The 12,590-nt window shown below is 45.5% G+C and overlaps 1 long non-coding RNA gene across 1 annotated transcript in view; it reads right to left on the minus strand.

Annotated features, from left to right (window-relative positions):
• Positions 1-4,232: 4,232 nt before the first annotated feature.
• The window catches only part of LOC138452542 (uncharacterized), a 248,840-nt gene continuing 240,482 nt past the window's right edge, over positions 4,233-12,590 (minus strand). Inside the window, exon 4 of the long non-coding RNA XR_011260209.1 lies at positions 4,233-4,528. This is a non-coding gene — a long non-coding RNA (uncharacterized lncRNA). The remainder of the gene's footprint in view (positions 4,529-12,590) is intronic.

Raw genomic sequence — 12,590 nt, forward strand, 5'->3', positions numbered from 1 at the left:
GGGTGAAAAGTTTGGGAAAATATGTGGTTAATTTCCTGGTTTTTGACACTAGGGCGGGGCGGGTAATTATTTTCGATGGACATACTCTACGGCAGCGCCGTACTAGCTTCTGTCCGTCATGCACATTTACAGGTTTGTTCAATGGCACAGAGCTTCAATGTCGGACATGTGGAGCAACAATCCAGGCGCTCCACACAAACTGTATGTAGACTAAAAATACACACCTCAGTCAGCCGGTCAGGCTCAGGCCTTGTACATTCACAGGAGTTGAGGATCTGTGCCATGAGGACATCTTAGGGCGTTGGAGGGTGGGTGCTGGACTAGAGTGCGACTCTGAGTCGGGCAGGGAATTCCTCAGGTATGGCAACAGAAAGAGAGCCAAGGCTTGGACTGAAATCCGAGGGTTATGCTACTATGCCTTCCGTGACTTCTTCAACTAACTTGCACATCGTTAGCACAGAGACACGCGAGGACTAGTTAATTTCGCGTGTGCGTCCAGCAAGTACTGCAGGAAAGCACAGTTTGAACACAGCTGTAAAAGGGGTGCTATCGGAGTAGTATGAACGTGTGCTGTAGCGATCCAGCAAACAGCACTTAAAAAATGCACTTGCGCGAATGCGCGGGCGTCCAGCTATTTGTGGGTGCTTCTGGGAAGGTGGGATGAGCCGGCAGAGAAGTCACTGTAAGAAGCCAACAAAGAAAGATGATATAAATAGAAGGGGCTCCTGAAGCAAATGAAAATAGGTAGCAATCGATACAATAGTTCTCTTGTGCTGAAAGAAGATCCGTACCAGGATAATTCCCTTGGGATGTCCTTCCGGCCAGAAGGTGAGGCTAGAAAACAGCACTTGAAAAATGCATTTGCAAAAATGTGCGAGTGTATATATTGCTGACTCTCCTCAAGTTAGAACTTCACTGTGTACATTGCTGACTCTCCTCCGGTGCTATTTTTCAGTGTATACATTGCTGACTCTCCTCCGGTGCTATTTTTCAGTGTATACATTGCTGACTGTCCTCCGGTGCTATTTTTCAGTGTATACATTGCTGACTCTCCTCCGGTGCTATTTTTTAGTGTATACATTGCTGACTCTCCTCCGGTGCTATTTTTCAGTGTATACATTGCTGACTCTCCTCCAGTGCAGTGCTTCACTGTATACATTGCTAACTCTCCTCCGGTGCAGTACTTCAGTGCACACATTACTGTTTCTCCTCTAATACAGTGCTTCAGTGCATACACTGCAGACTCTACTCCAGTAAATTGTTTCAGTGTATACATTGCAGACTCTTCTCCAATACAGTGCTTCAGTGCACACTGTAAGGGTGTCAAAGAAAGAAGCTGACACAAAGGTGCCATGATTTTGGTTATAGACTTACGTGTGCAGAAAAAGTCCTTACTATTGTAAAGAACATAGCAACCCAACTGGGGAGTGCAGTAGTGCTCTAAATCTTCTCCTTACCCATTGGTAACACAAAACCTTACGCCCTATTCCCATGAATGTGTCCTTCAAAGGGCGCATTTCTGCCAGCTCTCCCAGCAGCTCACATTTCATTCCCACCACATTCAGGCCTTGCAGCTGGATGCAATTAGTGTTAATCTGTGCACTGCAGGGCTGCTGACATTGGCTTCTCTTCTGGGGAACGAAAATGGGGATTTGTATTGGAGCTCAGCTACAGGGAGCTGCAGTCAGAGGTTTCACTAGGGGTGGGCTGGGGGGCTATAGTCCCAGGTCTTTTGGTTGCAGTCCTTGAAACATGCTGAGGGGCTACATCCAAAAGGCTAGCTAGCCCCAAGTCCCGACATTAGCATAGCCCCAGATCCTTTCCAGACCTAGCAACACCCCTGGCTGCAGCTCCACATCAGGGTATGCATTCTATTCTGTTCATTGTTTACTAGGCCTTAACATCCAATATGGCAACACTCCTGCCATGTTAACACACTGTCCTCATTTCTACCACAGTACCTGTCTGACTCCATCTTCCACCTGTTTATGCTCTTCCTGCACACCTCGCTTCGGACCATAACTTTGAATATAACACCCAAGGACAGGCCCTATAATACTGCCCTAGCTATAAGCTCTGCAACTGCAACAGTAGTACATGTGTTTCTCCTTCTGTGTTGATATATGTGAGTATCTAATAGGTATCAGACCTAACTAAAAACAATACATGTGCCTTCTGCTGCACAAACCTCAGTCTGCTCCCACGATAGAATGTGCTCATTGTTTTTTCTCAACCTTAACCTTTTTGCCTGGCTAGTACACTGTACCTACATCCAAATAGTTCCCCTTTAGTTAATACTCCATTAATTAACCTTGCTGCCTCCTTCGTTCTATAGTCATCATCCTTGGGTACTCACACCCTACACAAATGACGTAAGCTCCCCCCCTAGCATATTCTTCTGGGGTACCCATCATAAAGCAAAACCCTCTGTCTCCTGCTAAATCAACCCAGCACTCCATGTAGTTCTCTGGGTCTGGTTGGGGTGTGGCCAAGGTACCCAGAACGTTGCAGAGCGTGCTCCATTTTCACCATCCTTGGTCTTACAACCCCATCCCATATCTCAATCTGAGAGTACTTGTGTTTAGTGAGAGGAGCAGCTCTACCTCCTGTTATTGACAGCATCATAATAGAACTCATTGGCAACATCTTTGTGCAGCATCTCAGGATCATCTGACATGAACAAAAAAGGACAGGCAGGAAAACAACAATGGGAACCAACAATTTTACAACTATTTCTAACCACGAAAACATCATCAGGGTTCACCCCCATTTCTTCCGCCATTGCAATCCTCAGATTGTGAAGGGCCCCTAAGAACCATTGCCCGCATCATTTGGAGGGGAAATATGTACAGCGAGATAAGCCAATTTTCTTGCCCATGCCCCCTTCCATAGCCGTGTGCAAATCTAGAACATATCTGTTCTGGAGGGTCATAAGCCTGATTGCTGGTAACTCAATCTTTATCGAATTAAGACCCTGCTCTGTCTGATTCGCCAGCTAAAGCATCTCCCACCTTGTGTTCTGCAGCCACTTGGCTTTTGCTGTGTCTGGAAACTTGGCACCAGTAGGGAGGTGAAAAAACTCAGTTTTAGTAAACAGTCTGTATTGATCTGGGATCTCCTTATGTTAATCGGAGGAGTCTTTGTATAGGTAATGTAATCTTATTGAGTGACAGGCACGCTTGTCAAATGGGGGCTTAGTTGGTCTGGGGGCAGCACATTTATAACAGTCAAATGGGCATCAGGAACTGCTGAGTGCAAGGTGGTCAGTGACCATACTGCGCTCCATGATGGCAAGAGGTGTAGGTACACATATTGTCCGTGCACCCAGTACAGATCCATCAAAGCTGCATTGCCTTCAGTCATGCCAGGGATAAAGAGTGTCTTATTACAACGAATATAGGTATAGTGCCATTTGATCTGAAGCAAAAGGAATACTCTGCTGGCCTTTGCTCTTTTGAAAACCATTTCACTTAACTCCATCCATGTCAATTTTGGTCACTTAATTTCCCCATTTCCTCCACAGTTCTGATTCACGAAAGAGTCACTACATCTTCCGGAAACCCCTCTAAGCCCTCCACTGCACACCTCATACTCCTCCCACGCATCTATTGTTGGAAAACAACATTCCTTCCTTCTTCAGCAATGGTCTTATTATACAGCGGGCTTGTTCTTTCTTCTTAGAACATTCTTCATCCTCTCTGTCCATTATTAACGCTTGCACAGTCTGCTCTTGGAAAAGACTTGGTACTCTGCACAGGGCCAAGTCACCAAACACTGGGCTATAAGAAGCAGCATTTCTTGAGGTATAAACAATTTGGCTGCGCCCGTCACATGAGGTATCAAAGACCATACATAGCAGCTCTCGTTTGACCTCTTCCTCACTACTTTGTGCATGTGATTATACCACATGTTGACTGATTCCGGGTGGTGCACATCAGCAACAGTGTAAATGATTACCCCTTTATATTGGCTGTACCCTGTTTCCCTCCTCGTTTGTGTTATCCCCAAAGATACATCTGTTTCATTCCCATTCCATTTATATGCCCCCAACCATATAAAATAACCACACAAAAACACTACACCTACTCCAGAAAGAAAACCACATACACAACATACCATATGTATTACACAATGCCTGTAGTGTGGAACCTGCAGAGGGAGAGACAAACCAGACAACCATGCAGAAAAATGCACAATCTTCATCATAGTATAAGGATTGATCAACTGCAATATCAAAAGGAAAGTTTACTTTAATATCACTCAATAATGTGACAGTTCTCATGAGAAGGTGGAGCGGCCCTTGGGTGCTTTGTGAACATCAGCTATGTGGACCCAGTACCGCAACTTCTTCACCCTAACTGTAAAGGGTGTATCAAAGACAACTGTATAAGGCCCCTGGAACCTCTGCTCATTCCAGCAGTGGACAAAATTCCTCAAGAAGACCTGGCCCCTGGATACAGCTGAGGCACCGCCAAGTTCAGTTCATCAGTCGGAGATGCTTCAACGGTTTCTTCTCTTCAGGAGCAATCTGGCGAGAAAAAAACTTTTATACTCCTTGTTAACTCCCAAAAACATCCCTAAAACTCCTCCCCAAAAACTCCTGCTGCCCTGTGAGCATCTGATGCTGTGCGTGTAGGAGTAAGAGGCATGTGCATCCTTTACTGGACCGTGTTCTCATGCTAAACAAAGCCAGAGCGAGAGAGTGCCACCAGTTCCTCCATAATGTTGTACATAATTTAGACAGTTAACTCTTCAGTAGTCCGTTCATCTTTTCTGCAATCGCGTTGGCCTGAGGATGATATATATTGCGCACAGTTTGTGCTTTATCCCCAATAGGGAGACTATTTCCTTGAACAGTTTGTTAATAAGGAGAGTTCCATTATCAGATTTCAGGACCTCACACACCTCCCAGCTAGTAAAAACCTTGTGTACCAGAAATGTGACTGCTGATGCTGCATGAGGTTATGCGCAGGGACCAGCCTCAACCCAACGGGAACACGACACACTACAACAATAAGGTAACAGTAATTATTGCACCTGTTAAGCATATCCACGCAGTCAGTGTGAATTTCCCAGAAAGCCCAGTGAGACGGGGCAATGTGCCGCTGTTACGCTCACCTGGTATCCACAGGGACGCCACCCAGCCCTGGTTGGATGATTTTCACTCTCAAAATCTCTCCCGGTCCCTTGGTAAGGCCTCTGGTTAAAGATGGGTCTGCAATATAGGAGAGCTGGATTCAATACCAGATTGTCTTTATGTTTTCCCACCTCCGTTGGCCTCAACTCCTTCCTCCCCCTTGGGCCTTCTCCTCACCTTAATATTGTAAAAGGTGGATTCTCCGTCCTGCTCCTCATGGCAGGGGTGCGTAGATGTGTGGGGCGAGCAGCGACCAAGTTACTTCACTGGTGCAAGCCCCCCTGTGGGAATCCAGGCCTGCTGCGACTCCGTAGGTTTGCTGCTTTACAGTCTTTATATGCAGTTCTTATGTTCCTCTTAGTTCGAATAATAATGTCTTGCTTCTTTCCTTTTAGGTATGGAAAGGTATTTTGGTGTTGTCATGCAGTTTGAAGATGAGCATGGCCGGTAGGCGAAAGCGCGGTGTGCATGATGCTGTCTGGTGAGTAATGCGCAATGTACTGCGCCGTTTCGCCTTTTATATTGCTAACCTGTGTCTTTTCCCTCCTTGCAGGTTGTGATGTTCCTTGCCGTAATGTTCCAGCGATGATACTGACCAGGAGATAACCACCCGGGTAGGAATTGTGCGGCTTTCTTCTTTCGGGAGGAAACGTGAGTAAACGCTCATTACTGCTGTCTTTCTTCCTCCTCTTTCCAGGTTATGATATTCCAGGATGCATGCGGTGCCGGATGATGGAGTTTGTACATTCAGGTCAGTGGAACTAAAATCGGCGATGGATTGAAGACAGGATACTATTCCAGGTAAGTTTGTAGTGTTCTTTCTCTCTCTCTGCAGGTCCTTGGTTTCAAGTAAGCTGGCATCAAATAACTGGACACGGTGAGCATTACGCTGCCCACAGCAGAATAACACAAAGTGTGTTCTGCTGTTTGGGTGCGGTTTAAAAATAGTCTCAGGTAAAGTAGTCCAGGTAAAGTAGTCCAGGTAAAGTAGTCCCAGGCCTGCCACACCCAAAAGACTAGACCGCATAGCTCAGTTCCTTGTAACTGAGCTATGTGTGTGCCTCCATGTTGGCTGAAACCCCCCGAAGTTAAATAGTCCCAAGTAAATAGTCCCATTCTAATGTTGGTCTTCATGATGGTTATGAGCCTGGCGCCAAAGTTCTTTGGCGGCCTTTTCTGCTGAATCATTGCCAAGAGAAACAGCGTCTGAATTTTAGGTGGGGTGGGGGCACATTTAAAAACCGCTAATAGTGTTGGATGGAACAAGGCATAAATCAATCTCTCTAACAAGGCTGCATGCTGTACGGGTGTGCAGTCCGACCTCTGATAGCCCCTTCTTTTCCATCTGGACAACCGTGAATGTACGGTGGTGGTAATCTATGCAGAATTAGAATAAATAGTCAGTAGGCTCCCTTAGGAGGCCTCAATTAATGCAATCAGTTCTGTTGCCTGAGCCAAATAGTGTGTTGGAAATCTTTTTTTAACTACAACCTCATATTCCCCATCTACAAGGTGTACCACTGCAGCACATGTGTATCTCTGGCCATTCTCCTGATCAATCGTCAATGACCCATCAATGAGAAGGACCTCCCCTTCCTCAAGTGCAACCTCCCCTGCTCATATTAAATCATCTTCAGGGCCTTCATAGGTAACGCATTCATGCACTTCCTCAACAGGTATTGTAATAAACGTGGCAGGGCTCACTGTGCGGCATCGCACAATATGAATTGACAGGCTTGACAAAAATCACTTCATACGCAGAGGCCCTTTATGTGGTTAAAGCGGATTAAGATCTTTCAAGGATTGCGAATACTACATGCTCTACATATAATGCCACTCAGTAGCCCATAGTGATGTGTGAAGCCTTTTCAATGGCAAAGGCCGCAGCGGCCAATGCATTTTCACAAGGGACCCTGCATCACTGAATTTATTATGCCACTGTAATATGCTAGTGGTTTCCGTCCTAGTTAAGTGTGCTGAGCCCATACACCCGCCATTATTTGTCCATTGCATTGTGAGAACAAATACAATGCTTTCATGTAATCTGGGGTTGCCAGTACTTACTTATGACATTTTTGAGTTCCTGGAAACATGTTATCATTTTGCCTGTCCATGTGAGGGATCTATTCCTTCCCTATGCTTCTTTGAGTCCCTGCAGTAAAGGTTGTATGTAACTAGAATGGTCAAAAATCCATGCTCTACAATAGTTACACAAACCCAAAACCTTCTGCATTTCTTTAACTTTAGTGGGCTGCGGTGTGTTCTGTACTGCAGTTGCTCTTTCAGGGGTTACTTTTTCCCTACAGATGATATTATGTGTCCCAAATACACTACCTCTTTCTGACAGTATTGCATGTTATCCTTGTGTTCTTTGTATCCTTTGTCTGCAAGCAGTGTAGGCAGTGTAAATGAATCTGCTCTACTTAGGTCTTCTGTTGTGCTGCACACTAGAAGGTCATCTACATATTGAATGACCATACTCGGTACATGTATATTTCTGGGATCCATGCCTAGTACTCTGTTAAAAATGCTCAGGGGGCTTGCAGAACCCCTTAGGAAGTCTGGTGTGTTGGGAACTTTGCCCATGATAGGTAAACACAGTGCACAGTAGAATCGGTGTGCAATGGAATGGAAAAGAAATCAATGACAGTAAATTGTATGGCCTCAGTTGGCATATTCAAAGGATCATGCACAACTGGGAACTCTGCTTCCACAATGTTATTCAATGGATGTAGGTCCTGTATCATCCTCCAACTTGACCATCTTGCTTTTCTGACAGGGTATATCCCTGTGTTACATGGAGACACTAAGGGCACTATAATGCCCTGCTGTCACACACCACAATTGTCTCATCTACTTCCCTTGACAATGGATACTATTGCACCCTAGGTAACACTGCACCTATGCTCTTCAAGCTAGATGCATGCTGCTCCTATGCTCTTCAAGAGCCCTACGTCATGGCGGTTATCAGCCTATAAAGTACTTAGGACCTGTAACTGGTCCGCCTTTAGGTGTGCAGACATGAAATTTGCCAATACATACAGGATACAGGACAAAGGACATTCCTATGCTGGATCAATATTTCACATATATATATATATATACACACACATACCTCTAGTATTATTTCACTGATATTATCAGCATCCTCAAACAACTTCCCACCCGACACCCCAATCAGTGGTTGAGCCGGATCAAAAACAAAACTGTGCACCACTCATCGCCCTCTTTGTCAGCCTCGATCAACCTTATTGTACTGTTCGCAATCAGCACACCCTCCAAATCTTAATAGTACCTGGAGAATGATATTGGGGCACTGCTGGCCTAAACAAAAATTCAGACTGTACCCTCCATGGCTTTTTTCTGATACCTGGCACTTAACAACATGGTCACTCCATACATAAACAAATCCGGGTGCAAAGGTATTCCTCTCATGGCACCATCACTGTACAATGCTTGTGTTATCACCAGGACCCTTGCATAAATAATTCCTAGTGTGAAGCACACCACCCCTTCTTCCGAAAATGAAATTGTCATATTTAGCTTACTTAACAGATCCCTCCCTAAAATGTTCACCGTTGTTGCGGTTGAGAACAGTAAAACACCTCTTGGTTACCTAACTTAATTGGCAAGTCTTCTGTAAATGAAACCAAATGTATTGCCCAGAGAATCCTTGCATGTCCATTTACTTTCCTCATAAGTGGAAGCCCCTTAATTTACGCATGATTTTGTTGCGCCGGTGTGAACCATGAAAACAAATGATTTGTTGCCTATCTCCACACCTACCAGGGGTTCCTTTTCCGGGTCGGCAGCGACTTATAGGACTGGGCACGCCAGAGCTCTCTATGGGCTGTCCTAATCTGGGAATGTGTTCGATCCTTGCCCTGTATACAGTGTCACTGTGCCAGGCAGCAAAGCTTTTTGATCCTATATTTGTAGCGCTGGTTGTTGTGGCTTTTGCTCCGCATTAACTAGCGTGCTATTGGCAACTGGAAGTTGCATCTGTGGTGGTCTGGCACAAATATTGATATTGGGGCTACTGGCCCTGCTGGGGCACCTGTACGGGCACCGCACCATATGGGGCACTTGGAGGCTTCATCCATACTGCTATGGATATGTGATCGGGGACATCAGTCTGCTGGGATATGCGTGGGGGATCATGCTCATCCGCTTGCCTACTTCTACACTTGTGCGCAAAATGGCCCATTCTCCCACATGATCAGTACAGTCCTGGTCCACCAAATCTCAGCCCCATCCCTCCAGATCTACCTCCTATCGAATCCCCCTCTACCTCTTTGGTAGCCTCCCTGGTATCTTCTATTGTCTGGATAGCCATCATACTCTCCTGTCCACTCTGGCAACATTCTCGTTTCCACCTGTGCCATTTGCGGTTCTACCTGCACTACAAGTGGGCCCGTAATCAACGCTCAATTTCACTAATTAATTTTGTACTAACTTCGGTTCAGCCTTCTGTGCATTGTCAACCACTTCCTTCTGCTTCTCCTGTCTTCACCTGCAACGATGTACTATAATTGCCTGAATCTCTGCCCATTCCTTAGCCTCGATCCCCACTACCTTATCCAAATCTGTCTGCACTACCTTTGGGAACCCTTTCTTTAGCATCTGATAGAATATTGCTATAGTCATATCCCATGGTTCCCTTGTCTCAGCCCTCCACATCTCTTGAATCTGTGGTATATATTTTGCCAGGTCTTCATCCTCTTTCATAGTCTGTGCCATTATTGAATGTATGTACAGTGTAGCAGGATATGCTGCTCTTAGGGCAGCCCACACATTAGCCCGACAATTATTAAAATACCCCCCTCATGGTTGTCATCACCCATTCGTACCCCTGGATACCCTGCTCTTTTCCAAATATCATCTGCTTGGTCTCCTAATAATGCGGCAAACAAACTTAACTTTTCATGTCTCCTATTGCTAGTGTAATACCAGCTGTCTATTTTTCAAATGCATATATCCATTTACCTGCCCCTGCTACAAGTGATGGCAGTGCTTTGTCAAATTGTTTGCATCAATGTGTGGCCAGGCCACCCACTGTGCTCTGCCGGGACCTTTATGTAACAATGGAAACAGTGTTTACACCTGCTTAGCCAGTGATCTTTTCCCCATCCGCTTCCCCTACACCACCGCCATGCGACCTGGTCCCACTCTCAATCTTGGACCCCACAAACGTTCTACTCTCAGTGTCACCTTAGGCAGCATCTCATCTCCATGTTCCTTATCTGTGCCCCATTCCTCCTCCTCTGCTGCTCCTCCTGCATCAGTCTGATCTGATTGACTCATAGTCTAAACTGCCCACCCGTGGGAATCCCTCTCCATACCTCTTATTGTTGTGACCCTCACCCTTCTTTTCAACATGCACACCCCTAATCACGGTACTGTCAATCCTAAAGCAAATATCACTCACTCTACATTCATCAGTATCTATTGGCGCTCTTCACATTTCTTTCTTTACTCATGCAAGCTCTGCCTCTGTCCTTCGCAGCACTGTTTCTAAATCTCGTTGTGCCATGTTCTCGGTTTCCATAACTAATGGGTTGCACATGGTATTTTCTGCTGGGGGCTGCATGATGTTTTCATAGGTTGGGGCCCTCTGTCGTGTGGCTGCATGGGGCATTAGTATAAGTATAACCTGTGGCTGCTTGCATAGGGTAACAACCCTGTGAGGGTGGCGGGCTGTGGGGATTGTAGGTGTATCACAGGAGGCAGGGGCTACACTAGGTTCTGGAGTCACACAGGGTGCTGGTATTACACATTCTCCCCATTTAGGGTCCGGGGGGACATCTTCCAAATCTTCAACCATTCTCCAAAGCTCGAAAATACCCTATTCTTCAACTTCCTTCCCTTATATTTTGCAACTATATTTGCAAACGTTGCCCAGAACATCTTTATTATTTGTTGTTTTTGGGCCACAGCCTGTACATCCCTCTCATATCAGCAATGCACTCTGTATGATATTTCATAATTTTCTCCCAGTACAGCGGGACTGCCGTACACATGTATTCCAGTGGGGTAAGGGAACTCAGTTACATCAAATCTGCACTTGTAATAATCTTTTGTTTCCTAGATACGATCCAGTGCTGCTGATCTACCTGCCCCCTACCAATGCTGCCTGCAATCCCTGTTACCCCTCCCTGTTCTCTTCAACTCACACTTATCACATCACACCTCTTCTGCACATAACTCAAACACTACCAATCCACACTATAACAACTCCAAAAACACCTTAAATCACAAATCAATAATAAATGTTTACACAATGGTTTAGACCCTTCCTCAGTCTCCTCTTCGAGACAAGGTAATTTACCTCATTAACCATCTTATGCCTGCCAAAGGGATCCCAGGCCTGCCATATAATGGGCCTAAAACACAAAAAAATCACATTTATTTGCACAATGGTTTAGACACTTCCTCTATCCCCTTGAATCGGGAAGAGGGGAATTTATTCACTCACACTCCCATTTTGCTGAGTGGATGGGTCTCAGCCCCTCCATATACTGGAACTCACCTCTAATTTATTTGCAGCTCTGTCTTTCCTCCTCAACGAAGAAGATTCAGTTTCCCCTCTCTTCTCGTTTCCTCGCAATATGTACCGTGACGTCACCTTTCTACCTTTCCTCTCAGCCGACGAGATCCCTATGGCCATCTCAGTATATATGAAACCACTATATAATGCCACATGACCTTTCACAAACCACACACTCACCATCACCTCACTCTACACCAGGGGTGCACAACTGATTTTGACAGAGGGCCGAAAGTACCTTACATGATGGCTATAGTGGGCCGAAAAGTAAATGTGGGTAGGGCGGTAGGCACGATGGGGCGTGGCGTCGCAGGAGGCTTTTTCAACCCCCAATTCTTATTTAAACACATGGAAAAAAAATGTTTTTGAGGTGTAATGCATATTTGTATTTCAAACTTATATTTTGTACTACACATTTCCCATTGTTATTTTATTTCTATTTAGTTATTGCATATCATGTTTAATTAAATGATATACATTTTATTGACACTTGATTGGACATTCCATTATTTTGGACTGCTATACTTTGCTGTTTGGATCGCCCAAGAGGAGTATGGCCTTCGTTGAGTCAGGTTTCCACAAAAAGCAAAGGATGTACATCTCCTAACTGTGCCTGTTTTAGCTTTCTTTTTGGGTTCACTCTTAGAGTGCAACACTATGCCCCATGGCTCCCACCCCTCAAGCGCACACTATGCCCCAAGGCACCCACCCCTCATTCAAACACTATGCCCCAAGACACCCATCCCTCAACCAAACACTATGCCCCAAGGCACCCACCCCTCAACCAAACGCTATGCCCCATGACACCGACCCATCATGCAAACACTATGCCCCAAGACACCCACCCCTCAAGCAAACACTATGTTGTTTGGGGAAAGGAGCAAGGAGCCCAGGGCACAGGGGAGC

The sequence above is a fragment of the Ambystoma mexicanum genome, chromosome 4p (genome assembly GCF_040938575.1).
Source record: "Ambystoma mexicanum isolate Mex_15411 chromosome 4p, UKY_AmexF1_1, whole genome shotgun sequence".
Taxonomy (NCBI): domain Eukaryota; kingdom Metazoa; phylum Chordata; class Amphibia; order Caudata; family Ambystomatidae; genus Ambystoma; species Ambystoma mexicanum.